This window comes from Bufo bufo, chromosome 9 (assembly GCF_905171765.1).
Source record: "Bufo bufo chromosome 9, aBufBuf1.1, whole genome shotgun sequence".
NCBI lineage: Eukaryota > Metazoa > Chordata > Amphibia > Anura > Bufonidae > Bufo > Bufo bufo.
This window is the reverse complement of record NC_053397.1, coordinates 134,638,291-134,658,204: the sequence shown is the minus strand read 5'-3', so window position 1 is coordinate 134,658,204 and position 19,914 is coordinate 134,638,291. Positions and strand designations below refer to the sequence as shown.

General features: G+C 47.2%; 1 long non-coding RNA gene across 1 annotated transcript; it reads left to right on the top strand.

Moving 5' to 3' along the window:
- The first annotated feature begins 1,036 nt into the window (after window positions 1–1,036).
- LOC120979743 lies at window positions 1,037–18,496 on the top strand. The gene is made up of 3 exons (XR_005774376.1): window positions 1,037–1,170; window positions 6,959–6,960; window positions 18,485–18,496. It is a non-coding gene; the product is annotated as an uncharacterized LOC120979743 (long non-coding RNA).
- Window positions 18,497–19,914: the final 1,418 nt, after the last annotated feature.

Here is a 19,914-nt window from a genome sequence, read left to right as displayed (position 1 = left end):
TACCACTGCCTACCAGACCGGATCCCCACAATGCATAGCACACAAAGGGTTAATAAAGCCAAACAGTGCGGATAATTAAACACTCTTTAAGTTCTGCCTGGCTCTCTTATGGCTCACATTTGGCCTCGTAATGTCACTGCACCTAGATTCTAGCATTAATTGCAACAAAATATGTTCTTTAGGTTTAGAGAAATTATTTGTGCTTTGCCCACAACCCTTTCCTGATATGCCTCCCCTCTTTTTGGGCTATGCAACATTTAGCATCAAAATTGCTCCACAATTCTGGTGTAAAATAGCTGATATAGACTTTGACAAAGTGTCTATCTGTGCACCAAATTTATCATCCAACATGTGCCACTGTAATAAATCTGGTGCAAGTCTAGATAACCTGTCTAAATTTACACCATCTATAGGATTATTAAATCTGCCCCAATGTTTTCTCTTAAAGAAATGTGTCATCAGAAAATGACCTATTATTTAAATCATGTTTTCATGTTAATTTTTTTTTTTAATTTGTGGTGATTATTTTACATTTTCCATGCCACCATTTAAAAAAAATATATATATATAATCCTGCAAGTTTCAAACTGGCTACAGGGCCTAATAGTTCATGATTTCCTGTTCTGTACAGGTAACTTTTCAGCAGCTATTTCGGGCAGATTATCCTGCGAATGCTCTTTCCAATAATCTGTCCATCTAAAGGTGCAGCAGATAACCGAATGAACGAGTGAAACGCTCGTTCATCAGGTTAAACTGTCGTTTGTGTGGGCACCTACGTTAGTTTCTGGGCTGCAGATCGTGCTGTCTAAACAGCGATCTTCTGCCCAGAAACAATGCAGATGTATGAGGATGAGTGATCACAATAGCAATCACTCATCCTCATACTGTGGAGGGATCACTGCATGTAAATGCAGTGCTTCACCTCCTCTTAACAAGCAACCAACTGTCAGGAAGGAATGGTTCCTTCCGACAACTGGCTGATCCTCGGCGCGTCTAAATGCTCCTTTCCAACGACAAGTTATCTGTATAGCTAACAGAGGATCCACGATTCACAATATGTAATATCACAGCTTATCAGCTACCTTCTGACCTCTGAACAGGTCACAGAGCATGCCTAGAAAACTCTTCCATAGAAGTCAATGGGGTCAACGCCTGTTCATTGTGTCTATGGTCTATATACAATGGATATAAAAAATCTACACACCCCTGGTAAAAAAATTAGAAAAAGATAAATCATTTCAGAACTTTTTCCACCTTTAATGTGACCTATAAACTGTACAACTCAATGGAAAAACAAACTGAAATCTTTTTGGTAGAGGGAAGAAAAAATATAAAAATAAAATAATATGGTTGCACACCTTTAAACTAATGCTTTGTTAAAGCACCTTTTGATTTTATTACAGCACTCAGTCTTTTTGGGTATGAGTCTATCAGCATGGCACATTTTGACTTGGCAAGATTTGCCCACTCTTCTTTGCAAAAACACTCCAAATCTGTCAGAATGCGAGGTGTTGTAGAAATATAAATAGTTGTAATCTGCTCTCATCAAAGTTTGTGTAAAGAAAAAGGTAAATCCCCTTTTCCCTCAGCCGCAGTCAGAGACAGACCCAGGTGCTACCATCTTGATTGAAAATTCTGAGCAACTCCTCCTTCTCCCTGCCCAGCCTGTACTTTTTATTTACTCACAAAAGGTGTAAAAGGGGCTGGCCCAAGACAAGGATACAGGAATCGATAACATACAGGAAGTGATGACATATCAAAGGACAGGGAGGGGCAATCAATGTGGCTGGACAGACAATGCACAGACCCCACCCCTGTATAAGGAAGGATGATTCATGTCTATTGTCTGACCAGCCAGATGGCCGCCTACCCCCCATCACTGTCAGCATGGACCTCATTCAATACTGCTCAAAAGTAATCAGTATCTAATAAAGATCATTCTACTGGTTCTTATAGGTTTGCGATTATCTGCGAGACATTGCTACGGCTATTGTCAGTATACGGTACGAGTATACCGACAAGGCAGATATGCATGTCTTAAAAGCAGATATGTATCCAGAAAGGGATAGCAAAGCTGCAGCAGAGGTATAATATGTATCTCTCATTATGCAGACTTCTCTTCTCTAATGTGTATAGACATCTGAAGGGAAGAAGCCCAGTGCATTGCACTTGGTGCTCACAAAATGGCAAACGCCCCCCCACACACTGAGAAACGTCTCCAAGCCCATGAGAAGGTTTTCATACTGACGGTTTTACCACTGGTCCCGATTCAGCCAAAGTACCTTCTGCTAGAGCGCTCTTTGGCTAAATCCGACACAGGGAGACAGATGACAATCTATAAAAACACACACACACATCCTAAAGTAAAATGTCCGCATAATAAAATTTCCACAACAGTCCCTCCTCTTTGTCATATGCTCCCCAATGTCCCTCGACAGATTTCGATCTTTGAAAAAAACTGTCTTGTAAAACCAAACAGATGATGGAAAACAGAAAGTCAATCTTGTCACGTAGCTTCTTTTCTTCGGGAGGTGACTTAGGAGGTTGCGTTTCGCGTTGGTCGCCGGCTGGTTTGGGATCCTCTGCATCTGGTCCATGGTTTGGTCTTCAGGGCGTCTTGTCTGTTCGGGCTTCAGTAACTCAGTCGATTAGACATCAGGAACATCTCACTCCGGCGTATAGAAGGAATGGAAACAAAAAACATAAGTACATGTCCTATTTCCTTTCGCCCGGATCCAATTGAAAACCAGTGAGCCCCAAGACCTCCCAAAGCTTTAAAAAGGATTCTGACCCTCACTAGTCATAGCTCCGCCTCTGTCCTGCTCCTGTCAGTATGGGCCTGGCCCTTGTCAATGGTGTCTGCTAGCCAGGCATAACCATATACCTTCCTCACAACTGGAGGATCCCACATCTACGGGTCGCCTAGCTGCCCGGACACCCATACAGGATTAACAAGCAGGAGCCAGAGCTAATATTAATATTACCCTCTCGGAATGTATCGTTATGTGCTATCAACAAATGCCTCCTTGTAACAAATAAACAAAAGTGATACTCTGCATTCTTTGACTTAGTTGAGCAGCTTCTTGCAGTGACCGGTGTGGATCCAGTTGTCTTGTCCCTCAAACTTCAGAGAGGTTGGCGTCATCAGCAGCACCTGGAATGGCCCAAGATATCTCGGCTCTAGTCCCGTCCTCGGATGTTTCTTTAGCACGACCCAATCCCCTGGTTGACTAGAATGAACACTGGTTATTGAGTCTGGGTCCGGGAGAAACTCCTGAACCCGGTGGTGGACATCGGGTGATAACCCGTGGGGCTGCCTGATGGCATACCTGATGGAATAAAAGGGTTACAGTGGAACATTCAGTCCATGGATCGGCCGTGATTTTTACCTTCTTTGCAAAAATCTGACCCAAGTACCATCAAAAAAAAGGCACTCGTGATGGTCCTTAGCGTAATTCCCTACTAGGTTAGAAATTGTTTGACATTTGAGAGGTTAGAAAGTTTGAAGATCGTTGTTTTCGGCACCACTTTTCCCCTTCTCATCGTCCTTAAAACCAGGACGAAGAGAAGCTGGATTAAACATGGTGCATCGGCTCAAGGTTAGATGGAGAGATGACGGAGGGATGAGAGAGAGATAGAGAAAGAGAAAAGCGCTTCTCTTGGACTCTGCAGTCTTAGCGGGACAGGAGTACATGACAGTGTTAGTTCGCACTGTCTGGGACTTTTGAATGCCCTGTTGCTGGAGATCAATGGATTCGTGCAGCCACAGTTCTGCTTTCTGGAGGGAACCATGGCTTTGGAGTCTAGTGGGGAATTTACGGACAAACTTTTCCCAAATCCAGACATCAAAGGTCCCTTCTTTGGGGATGGTCCACTCTGAACCTACAGTCCATTGGTGCCAATCTTTGAGGGGCTTAACAACTCCTCCTCCATAGATGGATTTCATGTGCTTCTTGGCTGTCCTATAGTCAGAAGTGGTACCCTTCTGTTCCCTAGATTTCCCTAAACCCATGCTTTAGCCTTCTAAAAGTAGGTGCGTCCACCTCCAGTGTCCCGCGACAAACGCCTGGACGGCTGCTACTCCCCTTCGTTCGCCTCTGAGTTGCCCTAGGGTTTCTGGCACCGACACACGGACTCCGTTCACCCTAGTTAGACCTCAGCAAAAGGAGTAATCAGTGTGAGGAAAAGGGCTCTCGCCAACACACGGCAGCCCTCTGAGTCAACTAATGAGATATACCAGCCTCGGTTTTGGCTCTGAATAGTGACCTGACCACAGGATAGGGCTTCCAATTGACCTGGAGTGGAAAAAGGGGTGCACAGAGAACACACAGGACCTTCTGTGGGGATGAGGGGTGCACAGAGAACACACAGTACCTTCTGTGGGGACAAGGGGTGCACAGAGAACACACAGTACCTTCTGTGGGGACGAGGGGTGCACAGAGAACACACAGTACCTTCTGTGGGGACGAGGGGTGCACAGGAAACAAACACACAGTACTCCTGTGGGGAATGGGGTTACTCACACAGCTATTGGTATGCCCGGGTGATATATATCACCTTGTCTCCTTGAAAAAAGATCATCAACTCACTTTCCTTTGCCGATATGATTCTATATAGTCAAGCTGAACAGCACACGAAGCCCTTTTTGCAGTGAATGATCAAAAACCTCTCACTCAGCAGCAACCCTTGAATTCAGACAGTAGTTCCCACACAATATCATGAGACCCCCAGTACTCCTAACCAAATCTACAGAGAAGAGAGAGGGCTAGAAAGAGAAAAAGAAAGAAAAAGAGAAAAGCGCCAAAATATGAAAAAGGAAAAAAATAATAATAGACTAAAAATAAAAATGGGTTGGTAAATAAGGAAAAACTGAAAGAAACTTCAATAAAAACCTAAAAAATAAAAATGAAAGAAATACCCAAACAAAAATATACAAAAATAACTGAAAATGAAACTGAAAAAGATGCCAAAATATGAAAATGGAAAAAAATTTATAATAGAAATAAGGAAAAACTGAAAGAAACTTCAATACAAACCTAAAAAAAATAAAAATGGATTAGTAGAAGACCTGTAAACAGGAGAGAAAAACAAACATAGTAAACTACAGTCCTGTTATATACATTGAGATTCAGTAAAAAGTTAATTTTAACTTAAAACCCAAAACTCAAATACAAAACCTAAACCCTTAGGCCTCATGCACACGACCGTTGTGTGCACCCGTGGCCGTTGTGCCGTTTTCCGTTTTTTTTCGCGGACCCATTGACTTTCAATGGGTCCGTGGAAAAAACGGAAAATGCACCGTTTTGCAGCCGCATCCGTGATCCGTGTTTCCTGGCCGTGAAAAAAATATGACCTGTCCTATTTTTTTCACGGCCAACGGTTCACAGACCCATTCAAGTCAATGGGTCCGTGAAAGAACACGGATGCACACAAGATTGGCATCCGTGTCCGTGATCCGTGGCCGTAGGTTAGTTTTTATACAGACGGATCCGAAGATCCGTCTGCATAAAAGCTTTTTCAAAGCTGAGTTTTCACTTCGTGAAAACTCAGAACCGACAGTATATTCTAACACAGAAGCGTTCCCATGGTGATGGGGACGCTTCTAGTTAGAATACACTACAAACTGTGTACAAGACTGCCCCCTGCTGCCTGGCAGCACCCGATCTCTTACAGGGGGCCGTGATCAGCACAATTAACCCCTTCAGGTGCGGCACCTGAAGGGGTTAATTGTGCTGATCACGGCCCCCTGTAAGAGATCAGGGCTGCCAGGCAGCAGGGGGCAGACCCCCCCCCTCCCCAGGTTGAATATCATTGGTGGCCAGTGCGCCCCCCCCCTCTATTGTAATAATAGGTTGGTGGCCAGTGCGGCTCCCCCCTCCCTCTATTGTAATAATTCGTTTTGTGTGCGCCCCCCATCGGCCCCCCCTCCCTCTATAGCATTAACAACATTGGTGGCCAGTGTGCGGCCTCCCATCTCCCCCCCCCCCCATCATTGGTGGCAGCGGAGTTCCGATCGGAGTCCCAGTTTAATCGCTGGGGCTCCGATCGGTAACCATGGCAACCAGGACGCTACTACAGTCCTGGTTGCCATGGTTACTTAGCAATAGTACAATAGTAGAAGATTCATACTTACCTGCTGCTGCGATGTTCGTGTCCGGCCGGGAGCTCCACCTACTGGTAAGTGACAGGTCTGTGCGGCGCATTGCTAAATGAACCGTCACTTACCAGTAGGAGGAGCTCTCGGCCAGACACGAACATCGCAGCTCCCAGGTAAGTATGAATCTTTTACTATTGTACTATTGCTAGTAACCCGCTGCCACCAATGATCGGGGGGGGGGGGGAGATGGGAGGCCGCACACTGGCCACCAATGTTGTTAATGCTATAGAGGGAGGGGGGCCAATGGGGGGCGCACACTGTGCCACCAACGAATTATTACAATAGAGGGAGGGAGGGGGGGGGCACACACTGTGCCACCAACGATTTATTACAATAGAGGAAGGAAGGGGGGGGCGCACACTGTGCCACCAACGAATTATTACAATAGAGGGAGGAAGGGGGGAGCGGGGGGGGGGGGGGGGGGCACACTGTGCCACCAACGAATTATTACAATAGAGGGAGGAAGGGGGGGGGGGGGCCGGACTGGCCACCAATGATATTCAAACTGGGGAGGGGGGGTCTGCCCCCTGCTGCCTGGCAGCCCTGATCTCTTACAGGGGGATATGATAGTACAATTAACCCCTTCAGGTGCGGCACCTGAGGGGTTAATTGTGCTGATCACGGCCCCCTGTAAGAGATCGGATGCTGCTAGGCAGCAGGGGGCAGTCATGTACACAGTTTGTAGTATATTCTAACTAGAAGCGTCCCCATCACCATGGGAACGCCTCTGTGTTAGAATATACTGTCGGAAATGAGGTTTCACGATCTAACTCATATCCGACAGTATATTTTAACATAGAGGCGTTCCCATGGTGATGGGGACGCTTCAAGTTAAAATATACCATCGGATTGGAGAAAACTCCGATCCGATGGTATAAAAGGGACTCCAGACTTTACATTGAAAGTCAATGGGGACGGATCCGTTTGAAATGGCACCATATTGTGTCAACGTCAAACGGATCCGTCCCCATTGACTTGCATTGTAATTCAGGACGGATACGTTTGGCTCCGCACGGCCAGGCGGACACCAAAACGACTTTTTTTTCATGTCCGTGGATCCTCCAAAAATCAAGGAACGAAAAAACGGTCACGGGAAAACGGAACCCCGTTTTGCGGACCGCAAAAAAATACGGTCGTGTGCATGAGGCCTTAGGAACACATACAATTGTATAGGACTGAATTAACAAATCAATGTCTTGGAGGGTTCCCCTGAAACCGTACAGGAGAATTTCTACCCACCCAGTCATTGAAATGTTAATTTGCCCAGCCCCAAACAGCTTCAGATTCATTTTACCAGAGAAGCAGGATTTAACATTACAAGGTCCTAAAACCGTTTTTTCAAAGACCTTGGCTGTCCCTGGGTTCTCTTCTGCCTTTGCAAAGAAGCATGTCTCGGACCATTACTCCACCTTGCTGAATAAACCACTTCACTTCTAGGTGTGGTTCTGGGGTACTTAACATACCTGTGTCTGTTGCCATTAGCAACATCACAATATCGTGCAATGTGCCCGTATTCCCTGCATGCAAAACAAAGGATAGCTCGCCTCCCTGCACAATACCTTGTCTGGGCACATGGCGATTTGGCTTGGCACACAACATTAACCATCCTAGCATGACTAGATCCCACACTACTATCTGTATTGAGTCCACTTACCACGGACTCATCTGAGGAATCTTCTGGCCTTGTGTTAATACTTCCAACTCCAGGGTCAGACGCATTGTCCATCTCCATTCCTGAGTCGGTTCCTCTATCTAAACCACAGTCCTCAGACTTATCCATGCTTACAGCCCATACATTGCCTCTAACCCCAGACACATTACTCTCCAACGGTTGTTTCAATAACTCTGGCAATTCCCTTACAGCACCCTGTGCATGCGTCAGGCTTTCAGATAAACATTCATTTTCCTTGCGCAGCTCAGTATTACATCTCACAGTACATTCATAATTAGCGCTAGCTTCAGCTGCCTGCTGGACAAGAGTTCTCAATTTAACAATTTCCACTTTTAAATCTTCCACTTCTCCTTCCAAACTCAGCTTCAGCCTACAAGACTCCTGATATTTATCCGCTATCCACCCAGCAGCAAAAATCAGAGCATACTTGCCTTTTCTTTTGCGCCATTTTTTGGTACCGATCAGGTTTGCTACACAATTCTGAGCCTGCAGCCATGGATCAGTAGATCCCTGCATAGCCTGAAGAATGGCCGCCGTGTCCTTCAACTTTGCTACTTCTTTAAAAATACTTTCCATTGCACAAGAAAAAACAAACACCACAATGGTTGCTACAAAAAACAAAACACTAATACCAATTTCTAGGAGTTGTCCCAATACTTTTGGCACAGAACCTTTCTACACTGTAGTACCCGTATTAATTATGCCAAACAAGTCTACAATTCAGTGTAACAGCCACAGATATACAAACATTAAGCAGAATCATCAACTATAGGACGATTTCACCACTAAACTGCCACTAATGCTCACACAATGATTCCTGTATCATACTGATCACTGAGGTATACCATAACCGAACACTCAACTGATATCCCGCACAAAACTTATCAAAACAAAATCAAACTGTACATAGAAAGGTTACAAAAAGACAAGATAACTATTCGACAAAACTAACATTTCAGGCAAAAACAATCAGATCGCTTTCCATAGTAAACTAACTAAGATGGCCAACATAAACTTAAAGATGGCCGACAAGCACATGGTCATAAAGATGGCCGACAAGCACATGGTCATCACACAAAGGAAATCAAGATAGTGTCTACAATATCCAGCAATAGGAACCCTGTTCCCTACCCCCGAAACCAGAGAAAAACCTCCACTCTGTGGGTGATTTACAGGTTAACAATATAAAAATACTCTCTAAATGCTGTCTCTAATGTACAAACACTAAAACCAATTGCTGCCTCTATAAACCTCTATAAAATCGCCTCTTACAAAATCACAGTAACATAAAAGTTAAGAAGTTACAAAAAAAACACAATACCCTGTACTGCTCATTAGGGATCGACCGATTATTGGTTTTACCGATATTATCGGCCGATATTGAGGATTTTGACCGTTATCGGTATCGGCATCTATTTTGCCGATATATACCGATAACATATTGGGAACACAGAACGCGCTGCTCTCAGCGCTCTCTGTGTTCCCTCCGCAGCACAGGGGAGAAGGAAGCAGTGTCTCCCTCCCCCTGTGCTGCTGCTGCCGCCAATTAGAGGAGAGAGGACAAGAGGAGGGGCGGGCTGTGGCCACCGCTCCACCAATGAAGATAAGTCTTTCACTAATTCATATACAGGAGGCGGGAGCTGGCTGCAGAATCACATAGCCGGCTCCCGACCTCTCTGAACGGTAGCTGCGGTCCGCGGTAGTTAACCCCTTAGGTGCCGCGGATCGCAGCTACCGCTCAGAGAGGTCGGGAGCCGGCTATGTGATTGTGCAGCCAGCTCCCGCCTCCTGTATATGAATTAATGAAAGACTTATCTTTATTGGTGGCGCAGTGCGCCCCCCCCCAAGCCCCCCAGTATTAATCATTGGTGGCGCAGTGCGCCCCCCCACCCCCATCCCCATAGTAAAAACATTGGTGGCGCAGTGCACCCCCCACCCCCATCCCAATCCCAATAGTAAAAACGTTGGCGGTGCAGTGCGCCCCCCCACCCAAGCCCCCCCCAGTATTAATCATTGGTGGCAGTGGCCACAGGATCCCCTCTCCCTTGCTCCTCCGATCGGAGCCCCAGCTGTGTAATCCTGGGGCTCCGATCGGTTACCATGGCAGCCAGGACGCTATTGAAGCCCTGACTGCCATGTTCAGCTCCATGCTGCTGTGTGCATAGAGCACAGAGCAGCAGGGACAGTGTGAGCTCCTATTCACCCCGATAGAGCTCTATCAGGGTGAATAGGACAAGGGTTCTAGTCCCTAAGGGGGCTAAAAGTTAGTAAAAAAAAAATAAAAATATTAAGTATAAATGAAAAAGATTTACAAAAAAAATAAAAATACACGTTAACAATAAACATATACATTTTCAGCAGATCTGTGTAGGAAAAAAAAATTTTTCGCAAAAATAAAAATACCCAGAATATCGGTATAAATTATCGGCTATCGGCCTGAAAGTTCATAAATTGTCGGTATCGGCCCTAAAAAATCAATATCGGTCGATCCCTACTGCTAATCATACAATCTCTGTACAATCAACTCAGATCCACCAAAAACTACACAAGGGAAAAACTCTTACCTTATCCTTACACCCCTTGACGCAGCAGACAACAACCACATACACCAAAAGGTTATTTAAATAGATTTCTTTCTGATGTCAGCAGATTGGAGTACACAGATTTCAGTTCACAAAGAGCAAAACTTTCTCAAAAATTAGAGTAAGGAAAAGGATATTACCTTATGCTGGCCTTTTTTGCTTTTTGCAAACTAAGCTGTGTCTCCTTTAAGTTCTGCTGACAACGGGGAAAAAATTATCTCCTTACTGAGCTCGCCAAACTGTTGTAGAAATATTAATAGTTGTAATCTGCTCTCATCAAAGTTTGTGTAAGGAAAAAGGTAAATCCCCTTTTCCCTCAGCCGCAGTCAGAGACAGACCCAGGTGCTACCATCTTGATTGAAAATTCTGAGCAACTCCTCCTTCTCCCTGCCCAGCCTGTACTTTTATTTACTCACAAAAGGTGTAAAAGGGGCTGGCCCAAGACAAGGATACAGGAAGTGATAACATACAGGAAGTGATGACATATCAAAGGACAGGGAGGGGCAATCAATGTGGCTGGACAGACAATGCACACACCCCACCCCTGTATAAGGAAGGATGAGTCATGTCCATTGTCTGACCAGCCAGGTGGCCGCCCACCCCCCATCACTGTCAGCATGGACCTCATTCAATACTGCTCAAAAGTGATCACTATCTAATAAAGATCATTCTACTGGTTCTTATAGGTTTGCGATTATCTGCGAGACATTGCTACGGCTATTGTCAGTATACGGTATGAGTATACCGACAAGGCAGATATTTTTCCACAACAGAGGGCATCTCCTGTGCACAGCCCTCTTCAGATCACCCCACAGATTTTCAATCGGATTTAGGTGTGGGCTCTTCATGTTCAGCTTTCTAACAGAAGCCTGAAGGTTTTGTGCCAATATTGACTAGTATTTGGAACTGTTCATAATTCCCTCTAGCTTAACTTAGGCCCCAGTTCCAGCTGAAGAAAAACAGCCCCAAAGCATGATGCTGCCACCACCATGCTTCACTGTGGGTATGGTGTTCTTTTGGTGATGTGCAGTGTTGTTTTTGCACCAAACATATCTGTCACAGCCACTATCTCTGGCTGTGACCTTCCGTCCTTGCTCGTTCGGCGCTCCTCGCTGAAGTTTTGTTTCTGTGTGTTATTTGTGGTTCTGTATGGGTTAACTCCCCTGTGTTCCTATTAGGAGTTAATCCTCTCTGTCTGCTCCATGGGTGTGGCCTCTCTGCTGCACCCATGGAACCTGTATATAAGGCTGAGGTTTCCTCAGTTCTGTGTCAGCTCTCCTGGTGTGTGTTGTCTTGTCCTGCTCCTGTTGGTACTCACTCTCCCATGCTGCTGACCCATGGGATCCGTGTCTGTCTGTGCTCTGTGGGTTTCCTACTTGTTCATTGACGTCCTCTCTCCCGTCCTCTTTCCTGTCTTTCTGTTATCTGTTCTGCCAGTTATGTTTTATTTACCTTGTGTGTATTCATATGTCTCTGTTCAGCAAGCCCTTGCTGCACCTTTCTTTGCAGCAGAGTGGTATGCACAAGGCCATGCAGTTTACTACTGGTGGAGTAAGTCCTTCTCTGCTAATTGCCACTCCTGCTCCCTTGCGTGAACTCCTGCTTGTATTTTTAGTTACCTTGTGTGTATTCATATGTCTCTGTTCAGCAAGCCCTTGCTGCAGCGCGCCTAGCTGCAGAGTGCTATGCGCAAGGCCACGCAGTATACCACTGGTGGAGCTAGTCCTTCTCTGCTCATTGTCACTCCTGTTTCCTTGCTATGTACTCGTGCTTGTGCTATTAGTTGCCCTGTTTGTATTTGCCTGTCTGTTATGTATGCCTATGTGCCGTCGGTACCTTCTGGTACCTGTTGTCCATTCGTTCCTGCTGTCACTGTCTAGTTCATGCTCCAGAGTGGACCCTGGCAACTTCCTGCTGCAAAGTCTAACCCTACCATCTGGGGCCCTAGTGAATACCAGGAGTTGCTTAGTCACGCCCCTCTGGAGTATTACTAGACAGTGGCGCAGTGGGGGTTTTCTCCCACTGTGCTGACGGTACATAGAGCTCATGTTTTGTCTGTGCTGCCTTCCCTGTTTTTTGTTTGTGCAATAAACTCTTGTGTGTCTGTACCTGATTCCTGTTTGGTTATTGCTTGACGACGCGGTGGTCTCTCCTGGGACCTCCAACTCGTGACAATATCTTTTGGAATTATGGCCAAAAAGTTCAACCTTGGTTTCATCAGACCATAACACCTTTTCCCACATGCTTTTGGGAGTCTTCAGATGTGTTTTTGCAAAATGGAGCCTGGCTTGGATGTTTTTCTTCGTAAGAAAAGGTTTTCGTCCTGCCACTCTACCCCATAGGCCAGACATATGAAGAATATGGGAGATTGTTGTCCCACACAGCCAGTACTTGCCAGATATTCCTGCAGCTCCTTTAATGTTGCTGTAGGCCTCTTGGTAGCCTCCCAGACCAGTTTTCTTCTCGTCTTTTCATCAATTTTGGAGGGGACGTCCAGTTCTTGGTAATGTCAATGTTGTGCCATATTTTCTCCACTTGATGATGAGTCAGTGTTTATTAAAACAAGAAGGCAAAAAAGAAACACAATACTTGGCAGGGCCCTGGGGTTAATTCACACCGCAGGAATCCTCGTGTTAATTCACACATCAAAAGTCCACAGAACTCAAAAACACGTCACCTGGTAGTCCACAGCAGGCTTTAGGGCGCCTGGCTTCCAGCTGGCAGATCTCATGCAGCTCTCAGCCCCGCAGTATGGCGGTACTCCTCAGCTCCCAAAACACATGGCTCCACTATAACCTGGAGGTTCATTCCACAACCAGCTCAGCTGCTGGTTGGGTTTTTAAACGCCAGCCCAAAACCTGGGCTGGAACATGGGGAACAGCCACCCACCCTGCTCTTTGGCTGCTCTCAATAAGAACTGGCCCGGATCGGCCACACTAAGAAAAAAAAACAGTGTCAGCGAGCACTAGCTGCCGCTGACACACAAAATAACCGGTTCCTATCTCACCGAGGCCAGGAACCTCGGTGACACGTACCTTCCGTCAATGACGGACCCTTGCGCCTTCCTACATACCCTGAGGGGGTGAACACACGCCAGACAGTGAACTTGGGACAGGGCATCCGCGTTTCCTTGTAACCGGCCTGCCCTGTGTTCTACTGTAAACTTAAAGTTCTGTAGAGATAAGAACCATCTGGTGACCCGAGCATTCCTCTCTTTGGCCTGGCTCATCCACTTGAGAGGGGAGTGGTCGGTCACCAGACGGAACTTCCTCCCTAACAGATAATAGCGGAGAGACTCGAGTGCCCACTTGATGGCCAGGCACTCTCTCTCCACTATACTGTATTGGGTCTCCGCTGGAGTGAGCTTACGGCTGAGGAAGACAACGGGATGCTCCTCCCCGTTGACTTCCTGAGACAGTACGCACCGAGGCCTACTTCGGAGGCATCGGTCTGTACCACAAATTCCCTCTTGAAGTCGGGCATCACCAAAACCGGGGACCCACACAGGGCCGACTTTTATAGCGGAGAAAGCCTCTTCCGCCTGGTCATTCCAGCGGACTATCACGGACTTCCGTCCCTTTAAGAGCCCTGTCAACAGAGCCGCCAAAGCGGCAAAATGGGTGGCAAACCTGATATAATAGCCCACCATTCCCAGGAACGACTTTACTTGTCTAGAGGTGGCAGGTTGGGGCCAATTCCGTATCGCCTCTATTTTGTCTACTTGGGGTTTGATGACTCCGCGCCCAATGACATACCCAAGGTATTTAGTCTCCTCTAACCCTATCGCACATTTCTTTGGGTTAGCCTTTCGAAGGGAGTCCACTATGGCCTGTACCTTGGGCAGGTAACTTTCCCAGTCGGTACTGTGAATGATAATATCGTCCAGGTAAGCCTAGGCGTACCGCCGATGTGGACGAAGTACAATATCCATTAGACGCTGAAAAGTGGCGGAGGCACCATGCAGGCCAAAGGGTAACACCTTATACTGGTACAGCCCCTCTGGTGTGATGAAGGCAGTTTTCTCTTTGGCAGCCTCTGTCAAAGGTACCTGCCAGTACCCTTTGGTGAGGTCCAAAACAGAAAAATACCTGGCTTGGTGTAATTTCTCAATTAGTTCATCTACCCGAGGCATTGAATATGCATCGAACCTAGATATTTTGTTTAATTTCCGAAAATCGTTACAAAATCGTTATGTCCCGTCTGGCTTGGGAATTAAGACTATAGGACTAGCCCACTAACTTTTAGACTCCTCAATGACGTCCAGCCACAACATGAGCTGCACTTCCTCCGAGATGTCTTTTCGCCGAGCTTCGGGTATCCGGTATGGCTTTAACCGGATTTTTGCCTGAGGCTCAGTGACAATGTCATGTTGGATTACAGAAGTGCGTTGGATTACATCCGTGTTCCAACTAACAAACTCCCTGGTTTCCTGAGCCTGTTTAGAGGAGAGGCTGTCAGCAATTTTTATTGTGGCAACCGCTTCCCTTGCATCAGACATAGGAGCCGGAACCTCTTGTCCAAGAAAGCCCGGCTGCGGGCTGTCTTCCATACAGGTTTCCCTATCCTTCCAAGGTTTCAGTAAATTAACATGGTAAACCTGCTCTGGCTTTCGCCTCCCCGGCTAGTGTACCTTGTAATTTACCTCTCCAATTTTTTCACGTACCTCGTAGGGCCCCTGCCACCTGGCTAGGAACTTACTGTCCACGGTCGGCACCAGAACCAAAACCCGATCACCCGGGTTAAAGTTCCGGACCCGAGCCTGCCGATTATATATCCTACTCTGGGCTCGCTGTGCGGCCTCCATATGTTCCCTGACAAGAGGCAAAACGGTCTCTATCCGCTGTTGCATCTTGGTAACATATTCAAGGACGCTTTTATGCGGAGTGGGTTGTTGTTCCCACGCCTCTTTGGCTACGTCCAACAAGCCACGAGGATGTCTGCCATATAGCAATTCGAAGGGCGAGAACCCAGTAGAGGCCTGGGGCACTTCTCGCATTGTGAACATGAGATAGGGCAGAAGAAGGGCCCAATCCTTTCCATCTTTGGTCACCACCCTTTTTAACACAGTTTTTAGAGTTTTGTTAAACCTTTCAACCAGTCCGTGCGTTTGTGGATGGTACACGGACGTCCGTAACTGTTTAATACGCAGCAACTTTCAGAGTTCCCTCATGACCTTGAACATAAAAGGGGTCCCCTGATCAGTAAGGACCTCTTTAGGTAGCCCCACTCGGGAGAACATCTCCATTAGCTCTTTAGCTATAAGTTTCGCCGATGTATGTCGCAGTGGCACTGGCTCCGAGTACCGAGTAGCGTAATCAAGGACAACCAAAATGTGTTGGTGTCCCCTAGCGGACTTCGGTACAGAACCTACTTGGTCCATAGCGATTCGCTCAAAAGGTACCTCGACGATCGCGAGGGGTAGCAAGGGACTGCGAAAAAGGTGCTGGGGGCTAATTGCCTGGCAGGTCAAGCAAGACTTACAGAAATCGTCCACCTCTTTAAACACACTGGGCCAGTAAAACCGTTGTAGTATCCGATCCTGTGTTTTCTGAATTCCCAGATGACCCCCGAGAACATGCTGGTGGGCTTACTCTAACACGAGTTTGCTATAAGCCTGGGTCACCACCAACTGTTCAACGGATTCACCTTGCAGCTGATTTACCCGATACAACATATCCTGATGAACCACAAAACGGGGGAACACCGACTCTGCCCCTGGTTGTTGTGGTTCACCGTCTATTATTCATGATTAGGACCAGAATTCTGGTGAAACATGTCGGGGGGCAGTCTTAGTTTTTAAACGCTGTTCTCCACTCCACTGCTAACTAGCTAATGATAGTCCGGCTGGACTTCACACCAATGCTAGGTTCATCAATGAGCCTTAGTTAGATACGACATCAGATTTGTTGCTAATTCCTGTCTGCATTGCTAACTGCCATCAGGCTCCATGTCAGTCTGAGAGCACATGTGACAAACAAGTGTGCCATTTTCCAGTGGGCTGATGTACCATGGTTCCCATTGTTTAATATGGTTGGATGAACAACCTTATTCAGTTAGCAATAGCTCTTCAAACAGTGACACAGCAGCACTTTGCATTTAAAGTGACAGGGTGGGAGATTGTGCACATCTCCTCGCCCCCCTCACTGATTAACGTTCATATTCATCAGTGGAGTGGCGACTGTATTTTTAACTTTTCTTTTTTGGTTTGTTAATAAAAATAAAAAATTGTACCTGTTCACATTTAGATTTTAGCTTTTGCAATAATAAAAGTGAAGTATTAATTTCAACCTGGGTCAAGATAGGTTTCACCGCCTGTTTAGGCATCTGTTAATAAATCACTGTCTATTATTAGTACATTTTCCCAGGCTCGGGATAAGGTTGGATCCCGGTGTTGTGCGGTACCAAAATTATCCCTGGAGACATTGAGGTCTGCCAGCTCAGGCCCCACTATTACACTCAGCGGGGTTGTCTCCTCCTCTTCCACTGAAGTGGCGGTCACCCCTACCACTGGCCCTTCGGACTCAGGTTCCCAGGGTTCTGGTCTCCCCCCTGAGCTGGGCCACTCTGCTAGGGTTACATCTGTCTCATGCGTATCAGTCACTCTCGGAAGAGGCCACAGTGCTGTGAAACCTGGGAAGTCTCTCCCTACTATAAGTTCATAGTGTAGGTTGGTTGCGACAGCCACCTCGTGGATCCACCTGCCGGAAACCGTAGACAGAGACACCATAGCAGTAGGATAGTCTTTTAAGTCCCCATGTATACACATGACCCGGAACCTTACGGCCGGTGTACTCAGTGGAGCATACCAGTGAAGCCCTTACCAGGGTCACCAGACTTCCTGAGTCCAACAGAGCCTCCGCTGGAGTGTCTCCCACCTCAACCTGGCACAGGTGGTTCAGAGACTCTGGAGCACCCACTGCACACAGTTTCCTGGCATATAATGATTGACGGAAGCCATAGTTCGTGTCTATGGGTTCCCCCTGACGTGGACAGTCCGCTCGAACATGGCCAGGCTCCCAACACCACCAGCAGATTATTGGAGCGGGGTCCACAGGGGTTACATCCCGGGGGGTTTGGTGGGCACCAGTTGCCGGGTCCGGGGTGGAGAGTTGTGGGATTTGACTGCCCACCTCCCAAAAGAACTCCCCTGAAAGTTCCGGGTAGCCTCATAGCGCTCCACCAGGTCGACCATCTCCAGGGCATCACCTGGAGAGACCTGGCCAATCCATTGCTGGAGAGGGGGTGGCAGAGCCCCCAGAACCTGTCTGCTAACAACCAGTTAAACATAGCAGTGGGGCTCAGCACGTCAGGTTGTAGCTACTTTTGCAACAGGTTGAGCAGGTCATAATACTGGGGTCTCACGGGATCCGCCGGGTTAAACCCCCACTGATGCACCCGCTGGGCCCGGACCAGCACATTCACCCCCAGTCTTTCCAAAATCTCCCCCTTTATCTTTGGGAAGTCAGCTGCTTGATCGTCCGGCAAGTCAAAAAACAGCCGCTGGGACTCTAATGTCAGAAAAGGAGCGACGACCTCAGCCCACTGGTCTTGGGGCAGCTTTTCCCTGGTGGCCACTTTCTCATACATCGCCAGGTAGGTCTCGACGTCGTCTGCGGGGTCATTTTAGGGATCGCTGCATGGACTGCTTTCCGGGCATCATGTACGCTTGGGGTTGCTCCTGCTGTCTGCAAAGCCATTACGTGTTGTAGCAGCAACTGGTTAGTCTCCTGCTGCTGCTTATTAGCTTCGCGTTGCTGCAGGTTAGCCTCCACGAGGGCCTTCATAACAGCCTCCATTTTGTCCCGTGACACCGGTTTGAGTCTAGCCGGTTTGATGAATGACATACAACAGTGTGCAAACCAAAAATATTTCTGCGTTCACGCCAGCCTCACTGCGCTTGCCCGCTCCAAGCCACCAATTGTAGGGATTTGCAGTACAGAAACCTGATATTTTAACAGGGGTGTGTAGACTTTTTATATCCACTGTAGCTGCTACAGGGCAGACAGCAGTCAGTAGCTTTCTACTGCTCGCACAGATGTTGAGTACCAGCGAGATGGAACGTTGTGGATTAAGCGATGTAGCTGCAGATCGTTCTGTTGCTGCAAGTCCACAAGAGCGTTCTGCAGTGGTCAGGTTTGGAGTAGTCCCAACGCTACGCTGGGTCCCCCCGACAACGTCGAGGTGTTACCACGCTTTGCATAGTAGTCACTTGTGACCCAGTGTCCACTAAAGCAAGACAGGAACATACCATTAATTCTGACAGTAATTGTAGGACATTCACCAATATATGCAGAAAAGTTTGGAACCAAGCAGTCTCCCCCTGAGGGTTGGTCCATTGCCCCTGGAGGCTCTAGTTAAACTGCTTGCATTCCTGCTCCACATGACCAACGTTTTGACACTTGTGACATATCGGTGGGCTATTGGCATCAAACTGGACAGTGGTAATTTCTCAGTTTACCATTAGAACTAGGGTTAAGGGAACCGGTACTGTAACGTTCGGGTTCGTACCGAACTTTAGGATTTTTGGACCCCGGACCCGAACCTGAACATTTCAGTAAAAGTACGGGTTCGGTGTTCGGCGATTTCTCTGCGCTTTTTGAAAGGATGCAGAGCAGCCAATCAACAAGCATTTAACTCTGTGCCCTTAGAAGCCATCACAGCCATGCCTACTAATGGCATGGCTGTGATTGGCCAGTGTATCATGTGACCCAGCCTCTATATAAGCTGGAGTCACGTAGTGCTGCACGTCACTCTGCTGTGCTTAGTGTAGGGAGTAGAGTTGAGCGAACACCTGGATGTTCGGGTTCGAGAAGTTCGGCCGAACTTCCCGGAAATGTTCGGGTTCGGGATCCGAAACCGATCCGAACTTCGTCCCGAACCCGAACCCCATTGAAGTCAATGGGGACCCGAACTTTTGGGCACTAAAAAGGCTGTAAAACAGCCCAGGAAAGAGCTAGAGGGCTGCAAAAGGCAGCAACATGTAGGTAAATCCCCTGCAAACAAATGTGGATAGGGAAATGAATTAAAATTAAAATAAAAAAAATAAAAATGAACTAATATCAATTGGACAGAGGTCCCATAGCAGAGAATCTGGCTTCACGTCAGCAGAGAATCAGTCTCTTCATGCCATAGCAAAGAATCTGGCTTCATGTCAGCAGAGAATCAGTCTCTTCATGCCATAGCAGAGAATCTGGCTTCATGTCAGCGCAGAATCAGTCTTCATGTCATAGCAGAGAATCAGGCTTTACGTCACCCACCACTGGAACAGGCCACTGTCACACATTTAGGCCCAGGCACCCAGGCAGAGGAGAGAGGTCCCGTAACAGAGAATCTGGCTTTATGTCAGCGCAGAATCTGTCTTCATGTCATAGCAGAGAATCAGGCTTCACGTCACCCACCACTGGAACAGGCCACTGTCACACATTTAGGCCCAGGCACCCAGGCAGAGGAGAGAGGTCCCGTAACAGAGAATCTGGCCTTATGTCAGCGCAGAATCTGTCTTC